The sequence below is a fragment of the Haemorhous mexicanus genome, chromosome 2, assembly GCF_027477595.1.
Source record: "Haemorhous mexicanus isolate bHaeMex1 chromosome 2, bHaeMex1.pri, whole genome shotgun sequence".
In the NCBI taxonomy this organism is placed as follows: Eukaryota; Metazoa; Chordata; class Aves; order Passeriformes; family Fringillidae; genus Haemorhous; species Haemorhous mexicanus.
In genome coordinates, this window is record NC_082342.1 from 60,630,946 (window position 1) to 60,648,868 (window position 17,923).

The following is a 17,923-nucleotide window of genomic DNA, read 5'->3' on the forward strand; positions in this document are numbered from 1 at the left end:
TCCCAGGTCCATGAGTTTGGGCTAAGGTAGCCTTGACTTTGCACAGGGTAGAAACAAACCCCACTTCTACTTATCTGTCTTTAAACCTCTGTGCAGGAGATGACACCTAAGAAGATGTGATATGAAGGAGTGTGTCCCTGGCATCCTTACAGTCCCTAAGGAGGTTGTGTAGATCGTTTTATGTAGATGAGCTTGACTGGACCCATCAAGTGATGTCTGTGCCCAAATGCAAAAAGACAAATTAACTGTCCAGCCTAGGCCATGTATCCCTCCCCATTATTTCAGCCAGTCCTCAGATTTTTTTCCCCTGCAGTGCAGCAGCTTCCCCTCCACGGTGTGGTTACTGTGGCAGGACAACACAATCAGTGGTACTCCCATGTCACGTTCCGAGGCTCAGGAGGTGGCAGCATGGTTGGTGCAGCCTGTGGAGCCGTCACAGCACCACAGGGACAGCCATGGCATGTGGCAGTCTGACTCCAATCTGACTCCCTGTCCAGCCGCATGTGTCAGGGGCATCACACCTCACTAGACACACATGAGCAGCACAGCTTTGCCTCCAGAGAGGACACCCCTCTGGAACAGTGCCAGGATCCTACCCTTGGGTTGCAGAAATGGACAGGCCAGATGGGACCTTATAGAAGGATGAAGCTGAGCAGCTGGGCACCTGCCTTAAGAGTAAAATGCTGCATAATGACCACCTGACAGGAAGCCAAAGCAAGTGTAGAGTCTGCTAAAGCGTGCTTGCTGGGTCGGTGTCCTTTCATGTTTCTCCACTCATGTTTCCAGATGTGTCCCCTAGCCAAATCCCTGCTCATCACTAGGATGTGACTCAGCAGAGGTGTTTCCATTCAAAGAAACTGAGTTAGAAGGGAATTAGGACATGTTCAAAATGGCCCCCTGGTTTTGGTGACTGGGGGGCATCAGAGTGTGAGATGTCTCTTTTGTGTCTGTCCCACAGGCTAGACATCTAACAGGTCTTGGAGGTCTCTGAGGAAAATTGGAATGGAAAAATATTTATTTTCTTCATGTTATCAAATTCCTATTGCCATGGAATGCATTAAGTCTTCTTTGGGAAAGGACAGTGACACAGAGGAAATTTAAGAGAACTGATGAGAGCATTGTGTGGGGCCAGGTTAGGACTATCTATATTTGTATGTCTGTAATGGAAGTCCATGGAGATAAATCTGATATAGTCCACCTGGCTTTGGTACTGATATCACTTAGCTACTGCAATATGGTGCTTGGAGTAGACTGCAGAACTCTATAGAGGAGCTGCAAATATAATTTTCTTTTGATCAGCTCTGGTCAGGAGGGATATCAGGGCCTGACAGAGCACTTGAACCTACCTAAGAATTTGCATGAGGCTAAGAAAACAGGAAAAAACATGAGAAGAGCCACTGCTTGCAGTGGTTCTGGCTGGGAGTTAGAGACAGGTTGTGAGACAGCACTCACCTTATCTTCCAACTCTGTTCCCAGGGAACCATTCTGCTTTAGTGCTGTAACTTCTACTGCAACTCTGGTAGCTTCTTACCTCCTGTGCTAACCTTAAACCTGGTTTTCCCAGGTCAAACCAGGTATTTCTCCAGTCTACATGCAAGCCGGTTCAAACGGCAGCTCTTTGACCTACAGGAATAGGGTGCCACTCATAACTACAAAGAAAATACTTAGAAAACTTCTCCAAATGAGAAAATCACCTGTCAGATCTGCATTTTCTAGATCCCTTGGAGAAAGAAGTAGAAGCAACAACCACATCTGAAGGGCTTTTTACCTTTTTACCTGCTCTGTACACTCTCCTGAACTTCAACTCTTGTTAACCTCAGCAGCTCTCCCTGTGTGCTATGCAGAATTAAGCAACATCATGAAAAATCAAACAGGGCCATGACCCCAACAACAACATTCCTCAGGGCTACAAAACCACATCACCAATTGCTAACCTTGCCCCTCTGCCGCTGTCCTGCCCCAGGATGTGCTGAGATTCCTGTCCTGTGGTTCGTCACATTGGGATACTTATCTGCTTCTGGAAAACAGGCCATGAACAGCCCTGTAACCCTTGACTCTGCTCTGTGACTGCAGTGTGACACGTTTCTCAAACTTGGTCTTAAAACCAGCTGTAAGAGGGTGTCTCCCATCTAGATGATGTACTGCTGATCCCCACAACCCTTTCCTTCAGAAATCTTTCCCTAACAGCTAACTTTGACTGTAATTCAAGTACATTGCTTCTCCTCCAACCTTCAGTGGCCACAGAGAGCAATTTATTTCCCCAGTTTGGCAGGAGTCATTTACCTGGAAACAGTCAAGGGTAAGTTCCCATGTCTTCTTTTGCTTATCCCCCGTCTTCCAGTCTGTACAGGGAAATGACTTGACCTGCCAAATTTTAGAGAGGCAAATTTATTGTAATGTCTGTGGGATCCAGCACTTCCTTGAAATCAGAAGCTGGTGAAATAGGAGCAAGAGGAGATCCTCCCTTGGCAGTGCCAGCAGCTCACTGCGGGGCTGAGCAAACCATGCCCAGGGTGGGTCTGGGCTCTTTTAGGAATAAGCATGTTTGTCAAACCTGGACTGGAGGAATGTTCTATGTGTAGGGAGTGTCAAGGAAGAAGACACAAAGTCCGGGCCTGAATCAAAAATGGACTGAAAGGCAAAGGGAAATTAAACTATTGAAGTGGGATCAGTGTGAAGCTTTGCTGCCTACAGGCCTGGTAAAGAGGGAGAGCAGGGCATGTCAAGGCATGGAGGCAGCATCCGTGTCACCTGCTACTGCATGTCTACAGAACAACTATTTACATCCCAGCTAACCATTTGGATCCCCGTTGAGTCAATGCAAAGGAATACACAGCACATCTGAAATGTCTGCCTACAGATGAGAAGTCCACCTTTAGATGTGCTTATTATTCCTGCAGATGCTGAGACGTCCAGGATACCTAAATGTAGGTGTCTTAATCTGCTCAGAGACATCTGACCCAGAGAGATTGCTTTTGGGTGAGAAAAGTTTGACACCACTCTTAAAATGCTTCTGTCTGTTCCTTCCTTGTTCCTTATGGAAAAGGAGGATGCTTATACTGTACTTTTCTTCATTCCAAACTTTCCTAGTGTTCCTGTCACGTGGGACCAGCCTTCTGATGGATGTCTGAAAACATCCACCACAACACTGAAATTTCTGGCCTGTGTTCCATGAGCACAGGTCCACATGCCGGCAGAGAGGAGCACGTGAGCTTGCTGCACCCTTGTGTCAGGGCACAAGGGTGGCAGGGCCCTGCTTCCAACATCCATACCCATTTTCTCTCAGGAAAACCTTAAGCTGGGCCACGGCCACCTCTGCAAGCTGCAGGTGATGAAGGTCTGTGACAGCCAGTATTATTCAGTGATGGTGATATAAGTGATCTTGATACCTTGTGCAGTGTGATAACCCAGACTGTCACCACCCTATCAAACTGCTTGTCGGGAGTCACAACAAGCTAGAGAGCTGTAAAAGAGGGAAGAGCACGAAGGGAGTGGAGGAATTAGCAGCAGGAGGAGGGACAGGAAAGCATGAGAAGGCTACAGTAACAAGAAGAGCTGGAGGCCACCAACTTCAGCTCATGATCTACCTTTAGAGATGCCTCACAGATGACTTTTGAGACATCTTAGGACACCTATACTATTTCCATGACATAGCAGAAGGGCTGCCAGCAAGCAGCAAACTTTTCAATGCTTTGTCCAGGCCCATGTTTATGGCTTATCCTCTGGGACTCACACCATCTTCCTCATGAGGCTCAGCTGGCAGCTTCTGGGAAATTAGGCTGTAATTTTCCTTGGCTCCATTTTATGCTGTTACCTCAAGTTGCTCCTCTTGCCCTGTCCTCTGCAACTCTCTGACCTGGTGTTTTCTCTCTACTGACTCCTCAGTTATTGCTATCTCAATCTCTGCAAGCCCTGGACACAGTTTAAAAACACGTCCCCAGAACCTCGGAGGTGTTTACTCCTTTCTGCTCAAAAACAGCCTTGTGTGGAGTGTGACGTATCCCTCACACAGTTCAGAGGCAGGGCATTTCCCACATTATAAAAGAGTGGACTGCAGCCACAAAAAGTTGAAACATCACTTAAAAACTCTGCTATTTGAGAGGGTGGATTGCTCATTGCTGCTAAAAAGTACAAAAACACAACATTACTCAAAAAGCCAAAAATAAAATCCCTTGGCAATTTGTATATGTTTCAAAATGCTGATGGTTTTTGAAACCCTTTCTAGATACAAGAATCCCTGTGCCAAAATAAGATCCAGCAATAAAAACAAACAGATAATGAAACAAAGACTGTGATCATTAAAAAAAAAAAAAAAAAAAAAAAAAGAAAATGAAAAGAGAAGACTTGTTGCAATAATGTACTTTTCCAGGAAAATTAACCATAACAACAGTGCTGGTGAATCACTGGGTTGCAGCTCCTGCTTATAAACATGATTTTGAAATCTTACAGTGTTGTTATTTCCACAGTAGTATTGGCAGTAGCTGTGTAAACGTTTTCTAGCACAGAAAGAAATTTCTCCTAAAACACTTGACTGGGACTTTTTTGAATGCTTCCTGGAGAATTATATTAAGTGAATGTGAGTTATCTGCCTAAATTATTTACAAATATTTCAAAGTCTTATTCCATCTCCAGAAAAATACAAAGAATAAATATCCTTGTGAGGAGGGCAGAGGCCCATAACTCCTGTATGAGTGAAGAAGGAAACCCTCTGCTCTTTCAGTATCAAAATGAGAAGATCAAGTAGAAGTGGTTAAGGTGGTATTCAGCTTTGCCCCCCAAAATCTTCCTAAATCCCAATTTTGTGGGACTTTATGGTCTTACACCTCAGAGTAATCTGGGTGATCTATTTTAACCCAGTCAGGGAACTGCTGCCACACTAGGATGCCACCCAGGAGGATGCTGCACTTGTGGGCATTGGAGCAGAGACTATGACACTTGTTTGGTGGAGAGGAATGCAGATTTGTCACAAATTTGGCCATCTGAACATAGCATCTGACTACAATGCAAATCCAGGCCGGGCTAGTGTCAGCTGCAGGGTGTTACCATCACGGTGTAGTAGCTTTCATGGAGGGACTTGTGATGCTCTGAGATCCCCCAGCCTAGTTTCGCCTACACACCCTGCCACAGCTGGTGATAGGCAACATTCCTGCAGGCAATTACAGTGGAAAAGAAGGGATAAATGTGAAGGATTAACTGTTCTCACTCAGACTTTGACGTGTTCCCTCTGGATCACAGCTTTTGGCACATCTGTGCTTCTATGAGCAGTGGTGAAAGTACTCTGTTAATGTGATATCTGTCGTGGGCTGTGCCTGTGATCACACACACATAAACACAGACATACTCACTGGTTCAGGGGGAATTTTTCTGTAAAGAGCAGCACTTTTCCAGTGTGGTCTCCAAGGCCACATTGCCACTGCAGTGGAATTCCTTGCCATTAGGCACTGGGTGAAGCATGATGTTACTGCTCCTGTGTTTCCCAGACCCCAGTCTGTTTACTCACAAAGTCTCAAACCTCAGCTAATCTTTTTAAATGTTCCTGAGCTGGAGATTCTTCCCCACATAAAGAAATTCTTTTGCTCCAATGTCTGCTATATCTCTGACACTAAAAGTACAAATGGTTTGTATCAGTCTAAGAATGAAGGTGGTAGAAAACTTCAAGTTCTCAGAACTGAATTACTCCGTTTGTTGTTTTCAGCTTTAAACTTTAATTTCTGCAAAAGCAAAAATATGCTACTCTGAGCTGGACACACATGTTATTTCCTGGTTATTCAGATCCTTATTGTTGATATTCCCTGGCTTAGTGACTTGGTTTGATTCCATGGATCTGAAACTGCCAGAATGATACTAAACTGGCATGATTCCTGTTAATGGAGTCAAGGAAAAAGAGCACTCTTTCCCTCTCAGATCAGTAAGAAATCTTGAGATGGAAGTGATCAAGTGTAGAAAACATCTTCCTATCTTCTCAAGAGAAGAAGCAGTCTGTGGAGGTGGTTTGGGTGCTGAGCTGGCCACAGTGAGATGGAAAGAGAAGGAAAATTCTTCCAGTGGCTCTTGATGTTCTTGGAAAATGAGAGTCTTAGGGAACTGTGGAGCTGAGAATTCTACTAGAGAAAATCATGCTTCATTCCTCAAGAGGAAGAAGTTCAGCCACCTTTTTTGGAATTGCATGGTTGCCCTGAAATTTGGCAGATTAGCCTTCTTCATCAACTTGCATCCAGCTCTGGGGTACACAGTATAGAAGAGACATTGACCTGTTTGGAAAAGTCCAGAGGAGGGCACCACAGGAATTTGAGGGGTGCACCATGTCTTCATGGGTGAGAGAAATGGGTATTTGTTCAGCCTGGAAATAGAAGGCTTAAGGGTGACCTAATTGGAGCCTTCTGGCACCTGAAGGCAGCCTGCAAGAAAGGTAGAGAGGGACTTTTTACAAGGGCTTGTAGTAACAGGACAGAGGGGAATGGATTCAAACTGAGAGAAGGAAGGTTTAGATTAGATATTCAGAGAAAAGTCTTTACTGTGAGAGTGGTGAGATACCTGCACAGGTTGCCCAGAGAAGCTGTGGATGCCCCATCCTTGGCAGTGTTCAAAGCCAGGTTGGATGGGGCTTTAGATGGAGCCACCTGGTCTAGTGGAAGGTGTCCCTGCCCATGGCAGGGGGGTTGGAATTGAGTGATCTTTAAGGTCCCTTCCAACCCAAACCATTCTATAATTTTAAGATTCTACGAAATACTGAGTGGGCAGGCCACAGAAATCAAGTCCCTGGCAAACATATCTGGGATTTCAAGGAGGCTAGACAAGAGCCTGCAGATGTAAAAGCCCCATCAGGGACATCACCTGTACAAAACCTCTGTTCTGTGCGTGGCCAGACACGGAAGAGTCACAGAAAGAGTCATACAGTGGCACAGAGGCCACATACAATGTCAAACAGGAGCAGAGAGGAGGTAGATGAATGCCCAGCTATGTCACATATAGTAGACATGCCTTGCAAGGAGTGAGGATGAGGGGTGGCCATCTCATGCACTGCATGCAAAGGGACTTACCAGATTAATTTAGATTGTAGATTGAGGGCTTGGCAGCTAAAGATTAATAAATTGAAACCCAGCTGTGAATGCCTACATGTATAAGAGAAAAAAGCAAATGGATTATTTAACATTGTTAATAGCATTATAATGAGATGCAATGATTGAAAGTGGCAGCTGGGCAAATTCAGACTAGAAGTAAGGAATGTTTTATAACAACAGAGATAATTAACCATTGGAAACATTTATCCAGTCTTGTGATTTGTTCTTCCATCACTGCAATTTCCAAATGAATCCTGGATTGGTTTTCAGACAGAAGTGTTCTTTGTTTCAAGCAAGAATGAATGCAGGAAGTTCTGCATGTGCCTGACACAGCTTGGGCTACAAGTTGCTTGAAAAGGTAGATAGAACAGGAGTGCAGGCTCGAGTAGAAGTATCTCTTGTGTCGCAGAGATACTCTTTTCCTGGATACATTATTGGCAATGCATCTTTGCCACGCCAGGAATCATCCCTATTGTATAGCCTAGCATATAGATCCAGACAAAACTCACTCACAGCAGTTCCCTTTGTGGCCTGCCTCAGAAGATTGCTGAAACCTGATATTGGCTTGAGCTTCAGTCTCTAATGGCAGCTCAAATTTCCCAAACACCAAGTTAGGTTCACTTTAGGTGTATAATGGCCATCTCCTTATGAACATGCCCTGCAACCATTTTCTTGCATAAGAGAGGAAGATAATGGTTTGTGATGTCCCAGACTCAGTGTCTCCTTTGCATTCCAATATTACAGGAAGAATCTAGGGGGACCTGCAGATGTATTCAGAACAGTTTTGTTTCTTATTAAGAAACATCTCATTAAGAATATCAAAGGATTTTTAAGAACAAAGTCAGCATAATAGGTCCCTCCTAACAATGGCTGGTTTTTAACCCCATCACTTTTAGTATTATGTACTGAAAGGCATCCCAAAGAAATAAGTGTCAGAGTGAGACGTGTTTTAGCTGATGTTTATAAGGGGGGAGGAGAATCAAAAACCTTTAGAGCATAACAGCAAAACAAGCCACAGACAAAGGCTTTAATCCTCCTTCTAGTAACTTATTGAAAGGTAGTTCCTCACAGATGGCAGCTAATCATGTGGTTAAATCAGTAACTGCTGTTACTAATAGGCATTAGTTCGTTATGAGACATTCTCTGTTAGCAAACATTCCACTCACTGCACAATCTGCATCTCAACTCCAGATTCAGATTGACACCAGAGTTTACAACACAAAATAAAGTTTATTAGTAGAGTTATTATAGCTGTGATAATCCAAAACCACAGACAAACAATATTTACAGATAGTGATCACATATTTTCTGAAGACGGTTTCCATTTAGAAAATTTTTTTTTTTTCTCAAAAGCCTTTATTTTGGTCTGAAATAGAATGAGGTTTAGTTATTTTAGGGTACTTAGCTTGTGTACTTTAACAGCAAAATTTGGGTCACGCTTTATTGAACACATATCTACCCGCAAGAAAAACAAGGCTTGCATTTATGCATTTTTCCTACTGCCACAGCTTTGGTAGCAGCAGCTAACAACCTTCATGCTGCAGAATAGAGACCAAATTCTGTTGCTGCTTCTGTGGCAAAAAACTCCTTAAATGACAGTAAAAGCTCAGAACCTATTTAGCTGGAAGTTTCCAACTGCTCTTTCCTGAGTAGGGAGCTGCTATACCAAAAGGAGTCTGAAAAGTCCCCAGATTTTAAACTAATCTGAACAGCTATATCAATAAGTGAAGTTAATTATTGAAGCCAAGTTGCACCAGAGAGCTTAAAGAATAACAGTTGTCCCAGAAACAGAGTTTTTGCCATGCTTGCATGGACACAGTCTATAAGCAGCAGGACATCCAAGAGTGGTTTTGGGCTGTGCTTCACTCTGTCTCCAAGATCTTTGGACTTCTTCTTGACCTTCTTTGTTTTTATGGCCCCATGTAATAGTACAGTCATCTGAGCATTCCCAGTATCACAACTGTGATATAGTTCCTGAAAACAACCAAACATGTGTGCCACTTTTTGCTGCAAGACTCATTAACCTGGATCTGCAGAATGAGAGGACACATCCAGTCTGCCCTGCTAGAAACTGTGCTGTATCCTGTCAGTGCTCACAGGCTGCCGACAACAGTCGTTTGTAGCAAATTTAACCAACTTCCTGCTTTTCCTCATGTTCTTTTATTGCTATATCACTTACAACACATTTAACTGAATCTTGGATCAACTGAAGGCTAGGGGAATTATTCCAGTAAAAATATTACTCTTCTCCTGCTGTGAGCAATTCCCGAGAACAAAGCAATTGGAAAGACTAAAACCTCAGGCACAGAGAGATTAGTCAGGGATTGGTGCCACAGTCGGGACAAGTGTTTAGTCATCCTGACACATTCTCATGCTGTGCCCTTGACCAATAAGTTCCAGCCTTGCTTGTTGTCTTCACTGAGGACAGAAATACATGAGAAACTAAAGTTCTGTGGTAGACATCTGAGTCAAGCACTTACCACAGCGCTGTCACACCCACTGCTGTTTGGTCTGCTCCAACTTAATAACTCCTCAGTGCATTACGTGGATTTCGGAAATGCTGTAACTTCAGCTGAGCTGGCGAAGCAGCACATGGCTGTACAGCAGTGGGCTGTCCTCCGTCCGGCGGCCACGGTGGTCTCTTCATCTGCCCCTTCTCACTGTAGCTTTGTGTGTCTCTCCCACAGGAATTGCCCTGATGGAATATGTGTTTGTCCCTGGCCAGGTCTATACAATAATTTTCTTTCCCACCAGAAAGATTGACTAGTAAGGGATTTACTTTCTATTTGAGTTAACTGTTTTGGTTTCCATCTTCCTGCTAAGCTTGGGAAAATTTGCCATGGTTTTGCTGGGCTTTAATATTATTTACCAAACTGCCAATCCTGGTTTTGCCTGAAAACTTTGAAATGCCACAAAGTTACATCCTCTTAGTAAATCAGTCTGATTTGGCTTTTTTTGGATTTTCAGCAGCATGCAGTTACATTGCACCCCTATCCCAGTACACCTGAACGTAGGGATACTGTTACATCCCACGCAGATGTGGCTTTCAGGAAAGCTGAAGGTCCTGAAGCTGTCCCTGGTACATGACCATTATTCTGTAAAGGCAAGAAACCCAGAAATCTGTTTTGGTAATTTCATTTAAGAAAAGGCAGGAAGAAGTTGCTCTGGGTGCCTCTAACAGGAACACATCAAGGGAAAAAAAAACTGTATTTTGGTTGCTAGACTTCATAGTGTGTGTACGTATGCATGTGTGCAAGTATGTAACAACCCATCTATCTAGAATTAAAATACATTTTATGTATCCCATTATGTCATACCACCACAGGTTTTTGGGGTTTTTTTGGGTTAACACTGAGTAGAGGATAAATGCTCTGCAGAAGCTTCAACCTTAAAAAAAAAAAAAAAAAAAAAAAAAAAAAAAAAAAAAGGAGAAATAATCAGGGTTATTAGGGTTATTGCTATTTAAATAAAGCAATAAATTGCCCCACTTGTTTCCAAGTCATTTACAAGGACTATCTGTACTACAGGTCTCAACAATTACCATGTTTAAGCTCAGAAAATAAATTAGTTTCTAGGTACACAGAGAGTCAAAGAGTCAGCTCCCTTTTCTTTATACTGCTAGTGGAGACAGGTAGTAGGGGATATGAGCAATGGGCAACTTCACTTGCCAGAACAAAAAAAAAATAACACTGATTTCTGTGTCTTTACCAAAAACCAACTTCATGCCTTGGAGGCTATATTTCTGTGGCTGCTGAGTCTGCGAGTTTGGCAGAGAAAGGAAAACAAAAAGCAAGTGGAGTGATCCGACTCTGGCATGCTGTCAGGGAAGCGTCATGCGCATGGGCTGGGAGATCTTTCCTACAGACATCAACATATGAGCAATTTTCAGCTGGGCTCCTCGAGCCTGACAGAGTGCTTACAGCACAAGAGGAGCTGGTGAGAAGGCAGAATACAGAGCTCTGAACTCCCAGTCACTGGCATCCCCATCAGCAATGTCTCATGAAGGGCCACAAATCTGATGGAGGGACTGGAGCACCTCTCATACATGGAGAGCCTGAAAGAGCCAGGGCTGCTCAGCCTGAAGGAGAGAAGGCTAAGGTGGGTTGTATCCATATGCATAAACACCTGATAGTGGAGCAAAGACAGGACCAGCCTGTTCTCAGTGGTGCCCAGTGACTGGACAAGAAGAAATGGACACAAATCAAAATACAGGAAACTCCTGTGAGTAAACTTTCTCACTATGAAGGTGGTTGAAAACTGACACAGGTTGTACAGAGGGATTGTGGTCTTTCCAGCTTTGGGAATATTCGAGCTCCGACTTGACATATCCCCGAGAAACCTGCTGTAGCTGATCCTGCTCTGAGCAGGGGTTCTTGCCAGCATCACCTATTACCCTGTGATCCCATGAAATGGCTTTGCTCTCCATAAAGTTTCCCCCTTTCATGGGACACAACGGAACATGGCCATGCCAGGGGTACCTGCCACCAGGTAGGTGCTCCTCCACCTCCTCCAGGCCAGAAGCCCAGCCTGCTCTGCAGACTGCCTGTGCAGTGCAGCAGCCACAGCAAGCTTCTGCCTGTGTCATCTCACCCATAAGCTGTGCAACAGGGAAATGAACCAGCCAAACAGCCGGCAGAGACGGAGGCTTTCCCCATAGCAGTGTTGGCTAGGAGGAATGGAGAGGAAAACAGGCACTCCCATCCCTCTTGCTGTGTTTTTAAACACAAGGGCAGCCAAAGGAGGCATTAGGAAGCGTGGCAGCAGTGCCAGAGTTTCTCTTACAGCATTGCCACTGTTGCCTTTTATCAGCTCCTCTGAAACACAAACAATTTAAAAAGGGCAGAAATAAGAAGGGTCAGTGCTCCCAGTCAACTAATTAATGTCCTGAATGCAGTGGAAACTCTAGCAAAAAGCAGCGGGAACACGGAAGGAAGGAAGTGCCCTTCCAGAGATGTTCCAAATGTCCTTACAGGCATACAAATTTGTGTGCTTTAGACTGGTAAAAAGCAACTCCTCAGAAACAACTGCTCATCAGTGGGGGTGTGCTGCAAAAAGCGTCTTGCTTAGGTTTCCCAAAATGTTGCTTTGGTGCAATTTGCTGGCGTTCGTTCCTGCTTTGCAATTTTCCATTCCTCATCTTGTTTAGATAGGGGAGATTAATGAGAACTGCCTGCAGTCAGCTGAACTGCCTTTCTGGCAGGGACTCGGGAGGAAGCTGTGGAGATCAGTACACTGAGCTCAAAGTGTGGGTGGCCATGAGCTGCCATTTTTTTGTCTGCATGTGTAAAGGAAATAAGAAGTGCAGCAGTCAGCCCTGTCAGACAGGGAAGATATTTCACAGGAAATAACAGACAGCTTCAGACTCATATTTCTCTTACAGAAAACTCTGCTCAGGTACCTTGGAAAATTGATGCCCCAGACTAATTTATGTTTTCTTTGGGTACCTCGAGGTATAATTCATACATGAAAGCATAAAGCAGGGGCTGAAGAAGCCTAGGCCTTGTTTGTTTGCATAATTATATATGCTCTTGTTTTGGAGGACAGTGGATGATACAAAGTTCAAGGTCTCTGAAATAACAGGTGTGGGGTTTCTTTTTGGTGACAACCAGCTGCCAGCATAAACCAGAGCAGAGGTGTCCCTTTCCATAGGTTCATTTGGAAGAATGTAAAGTAGTAGAGTCCCTGCAGGACTTCAATGCTAGAGTGATGTCTTTCACTGCCACAGAGGGTGCCTGCTCAGTGTCATTTTCTTGTGCCTCTCCCCTGAGTGCAGCTCCTGCAAGCACAGACTCTCCTACAGCTGCAGACCAAGCTCAGGTACCTTTCATGCTGTGCCCCACCAGAAGAACTTCCACAGAGGGAGCAAAACCATTGCTGGTGGCTTCTGGGAAGAGCTGCCAATTGCCAAAATAGATAGGAAGAAGTTGTTATCACAGCTTGTCTGCTCTGCGTGGCTGAAAGCTTCCTGGATGTTTGCAGTGTCTGTAGGCTGAGGAAGAGGAGCTCTGTATCTCCAAGGAGTGTGAACCTGCTGTCTCAGGAGCTGAGCTGTGTGAGGCCCAAACGTGACTCCAGAGAAAACCACGTTGCTAAAAAGGAATTCCTATTTTGGGTAATATACATCAGATCAAGACTCACATGTATGGTGAGCAAGAAGAGCTCAGCATGTGAATCACCATCAGTGACTGTGACCTTGGGCCGACTGCAAGTGACTGAGGTTTGTCCTTGCTGAGGTATCACATATTTTGGGACAGTCAGGAGCAGGTGCATGTTACTGGGAATGCTGGAATGGTCATTTCCCCACCCATGACCTTAATGCCTGCCTGGTGACCTGTCATTACACCCTCACAGTGACAGATGTGGTGACACACACCAGGAAATCCTCATCTTGGTGGTCCACCCCTGCCAGCCCTCCAGCCCTCCCACTCACACTGGGCTGCTCTTACCACCTCAGAAGTCATTGCACAGCCTAAATAGCTCCTGCCACGTGATGAGGGCAGTCAGGGCATCCCAGATACTGCAGCTTGGCAAACCCGTAGCAGACTCAGTGTCTGACAGCCACAGCTGGAAAGGGGCAGCAAGGGAGGGCAGCATGTGAGATATACCTCCCTCCTTCTCCATTGCCTGTCTTCCTTGGGGCTGTGCAGATTGATCCTCTCTTGGCAACCTTGATTTTACACATGGCAGGTTGCAGAAATGCAGCAGTAGGGAGATATGCAGCTCTCCATCATTTTCTTGCTGATGGCTAATACCAGATGACTTTCAGCCATTCAGTCTCCTGCTCTGTGTTTCTCTGGATATTTACTCACACCACGTTCCTTTCTCCTTGGGCTTAACCAAGGATGTGGATGTGACTAGAGTGGTTTGCAGGTGCAGGCCCCAGAGAACAGTACAACCCAGCTTTGCATGAACTGCTGCTCCAGCACTTTTACCCTTCTCAGACTGGCTGACGTGGTTGTAGGACTAGCCCACAAACACCTCTCTACATACCCATAAACAGTGTTTTCCTTTTGGCTGGTTGAACAACCACCATGTATCATTTCTGTATTTTCTTGGTTGCCATACTGATTTTAAAAAAATTGTTTTGATGCTTTGATTTGATCGAATGCTTTGGGAACCCACCAATTCAGCTGTGGCTGCCTTGATTTTTCAGCCTGTTTGGTTTAGTCCTTTTGTTCACTTCTGTATCTTACCTTAAAGGCTTTAGGGAGTAGTATCTCAATAAACCATTTCCATATTACTTAACTTTATGCCCCCACCAAATATTTTTACCCTAATTGACCTAACCACACTTCTTTATTCTCCTATCTCATCTGCTGCATTTTTACAGGAAGAAGACCCATGTTAAAGTGAGAAGATTTGATTTGGCTTTGTAAGAATCAGTCTTGAATTATGTCTGTTCAGTACTTTCATTAACAAAATAGATGAGAGACTAAAAGGGACAATCAGTGAATTTGGAGATCAAAGTAATGGGAAATACGTTGAAGGAAGGAATTAACGTTCAGAATTACCTTAACAAATTGAAAAATGGTCTGAAAGGAAAAATCCAAATGGTATTCAGCAGGTACAAAAGGTACTGTCCTCAGGCTAAAATAATCAGCTATATGATTATACAGTGGGGGCAAATGAGTTGGTAGCAGTTTCAAGGAGGAATGTATGAATGTAATGGTAGATCAGAATCAGACTGTGGGTCAGGAGCTTTATATTCTTACATGGCACTGAAATGTGAGGCCAGTATAGCGTGCATGAGAAGATCCTTCTGATGCTCCCTGGTAAGGTATCACCTGGAACACTTCAGCATTACACTCTAAGAAATTTTAGAGAAAAATGCAGACAAATAGACCGAATCTTCTTCAAATACTGCTGAAAAGAAGATATGATCAATCTCACCTTCTCATCCATCTGGGAAAGAGTGGGAAGGTTAGACACTATCTCTGAGATAAACATATTAATGAAAAGGGTGAAACTTTGCAAGATCTGGGAAAGTTCTGGAGCATCTGCTGACCTTTAAGAACTGGTCAGGCATGCATGTGTGAGGAATGATCCTGACAGGGAGGGTCCTGCTGTGGGCAGAGGAAAAACCTTCTTGATTTTTAAGGCTCCTTCTAGCTCCAGGTCTGCTTCCTGCCCAGATATGAACCTGTATCCTCTGCTATTGCCTCTCTCCTGTGTGCCACCCACAGCCTGGCCTAAGCCCACACTCACTCATCCTTCTGCAGAAACATATTTGCCAGCTTCTAGCAGATCACTGGAAGCCACTTCAGTTTGCTGCCTCTTGGCTTTCTCTTGTCCCTTTTTCCTTTTCTTTCCCGCTGTACTCTACTTCTTCCCATTCCCTGCAATCCTCCATCCTGTCCTGAACTGACACCCAGCCTTGCCCCTCTTCTCCAAACAGATCGGGGGATGGCAAACGTCACCTTTCGTGGTGAAGCTTGTACCAGGACATGGATCAGAAATCTCTACTCCTGGGTCTCTGAACATTGCTCCAGACTGTTCATATTCACCCCTGCTTTGGTTACATTTGGTTAACACAAGTTAGCTCTTTTCCCCAGCTCCTAAGGATATTTCTTTGCTCATTTTTTGGAGAGGGCATTGCTTCTGCAGCCTTTGAGTGAAATGGGCTCAATGTTTTAACGCAATCACTGCTCTATTTGTCTCATCTTTTCGGATTTTTTTCTGTGCCTTTATTATTTTTTTTATAACACATCTCACACGTGCTTCCAATCCAGCCCAAACCCAAAAGACTTTGATTCTAAGAAGTGTTTTTGAGCCCACAATACAGAAGGACTGGGTTTATTATTAAGCCAAATGAGCAAACATGCCCATAAAAGGAGAGCACCTGGGCCAAGACTGTGAGTAGACTTGCAAATCTGTCCTGGGATTTTGATTCCAGTAACAAACCCATCTGAGATTTGCTCTCACAGTTTACACTGTCCTCCAAAAACAAGCCTACAGAGAGCATGATGCAGCAGTTACCATAGCAGCCAGCAGAGAAGAATCCATTAAGTGATCACAGTCCCAGCTCAAAGTGAATTACCAGACTGCAGGTGAACTTTTGCACCTCACAAAGCGTCTCCTGGGGAAAATATGTTGTCGTGCAGGGTGGAACAAGAGAATGCCGACCGGCTGCACTGACTCGCTGCTGCATTGTTAACCTTAATTATGTCTGTGCTGATTTTCAAAAAGTACTGCACAGGCTTTTCCTTTTTCCTGTCAGGTGTTTTTTGTAATTTTTTTTTTCCCCTGAAGGACAAGACAGACTAGCCCAGTCAATAACTACTAATGAAATGTGCTTCAGGCCTCCCTGCATTCTGCCACAATTAGATTGTCAGCTGTCCCAAGGGGGACACTATTATCTGTGTGGGTGTGGAAAATGATCTATCGCTGTTAATAATTTCTGTTATGGCAGCAGATAGCGTTCCAAACATGTCAACACCTCATTACGATGGCTTTTTTCACACATGGGAAGTGGAAAGTCCTCTTGGATGCTCAGACATAAGAAATATATAAATGGAGCCGGGAAGTGGAAGGAGAGGAGACTGATGGGTTCCTAAGAGCACAGGAAAACACACTATCTCCTCATAAACCCAGCTCCCTAGATAGCCGGGATATACTGCCAGTATGTGCTTGGGAGGAGCTGGTCCTGCACACAAGCTCCAGATCCAGACATGATTTCTCCTTTTTGTCTCTGTACAACTGTACAGACAGACTCTACAACTCTGTCCTGTTATAACAGCAAGTGCTGACAGGTGTGCCAACACCTTTCTCCAAAGCTAAGTGCAGCTGTGGATACTGACATCTTGACCCACAAAAGATGGCTTCAGGCTTGCAGTGGCAGAAGACCCAAGTTAAATTAGCAGAGTGGTTATTTAACCCACTTATTGATGCTCTTCCTGAAAGTCACTTGAAGCCTTTAAAACCCTCTACACTGGGACCACCATAGTAGGCACATGAAGAGCTACTAAAAACTTCCTGCAAAGGGAGGTAATGAGAAAACTATAGTGTCTGGGAAAACCAAAACAAATAAATGGACTAACAGACCCCAGGCTTCCAGAGAACTTGAGTCGAGCTTGACCTCCATGAGGTATCATTTGCTTCCTGTTTGCTGGCAAAGTACAATGAGGTTTATATTCAGGCCCCACCTTTTAATGTCTGGGTCTAAAAATATAACAATGAACTTGTGACACAAAGGCCCTGTCTCCTGAGGAGGTGGAATTTAGATCTAACTGCAGAGCACAAATTCTACATTCTTTAAGGCAAAACCAGTTTTGAGTAGGTGGATGGGGGGTTTATTTTCTTCTTTTTTTTTTTAATCCTTCTATTTTTACGTTGTCAGACTTGGGAGGATTTCATTAGGATTAGGCCAGACTTATGCAACTGTTTGTTCTAAGTTGTTAAGTCTATCATGACTACAACCATTTTGAAGCACATATCACTATGGTTACCTCTGTGCCATTCTGTCTGAGCTGACACATGGCTGAGAGGAGACATCAGGACACATGAGAAGGAACACACGTGGATGTCTAATCTATGTATCTTTTTAATTCTGTGGAAATGTTGACTCCCAGCTCCACAGATAAGAAAAGGAGGTGAATACTCTCATTTAGTCCATGCTCAGATGCCACCAAGCTGACTACTTGATGGTCTTCAGACAGCTCTTGCGTTAATATAAGGAAATATAAGGAAATATATGGGAAACACAGTAGGGTGGTGGCAAAATACTTTTTGGTAGACAATTTCAATGCCTTAGTTTTAATTCTTTCCAAAAATTTACTTTTAGACCGAATGCTGCTTTGTTCTGTGCTTTCATACCTTCTGGGAAACCCACCACTTAGGTCTACTGGGAGTAGAGCAGATGTGTT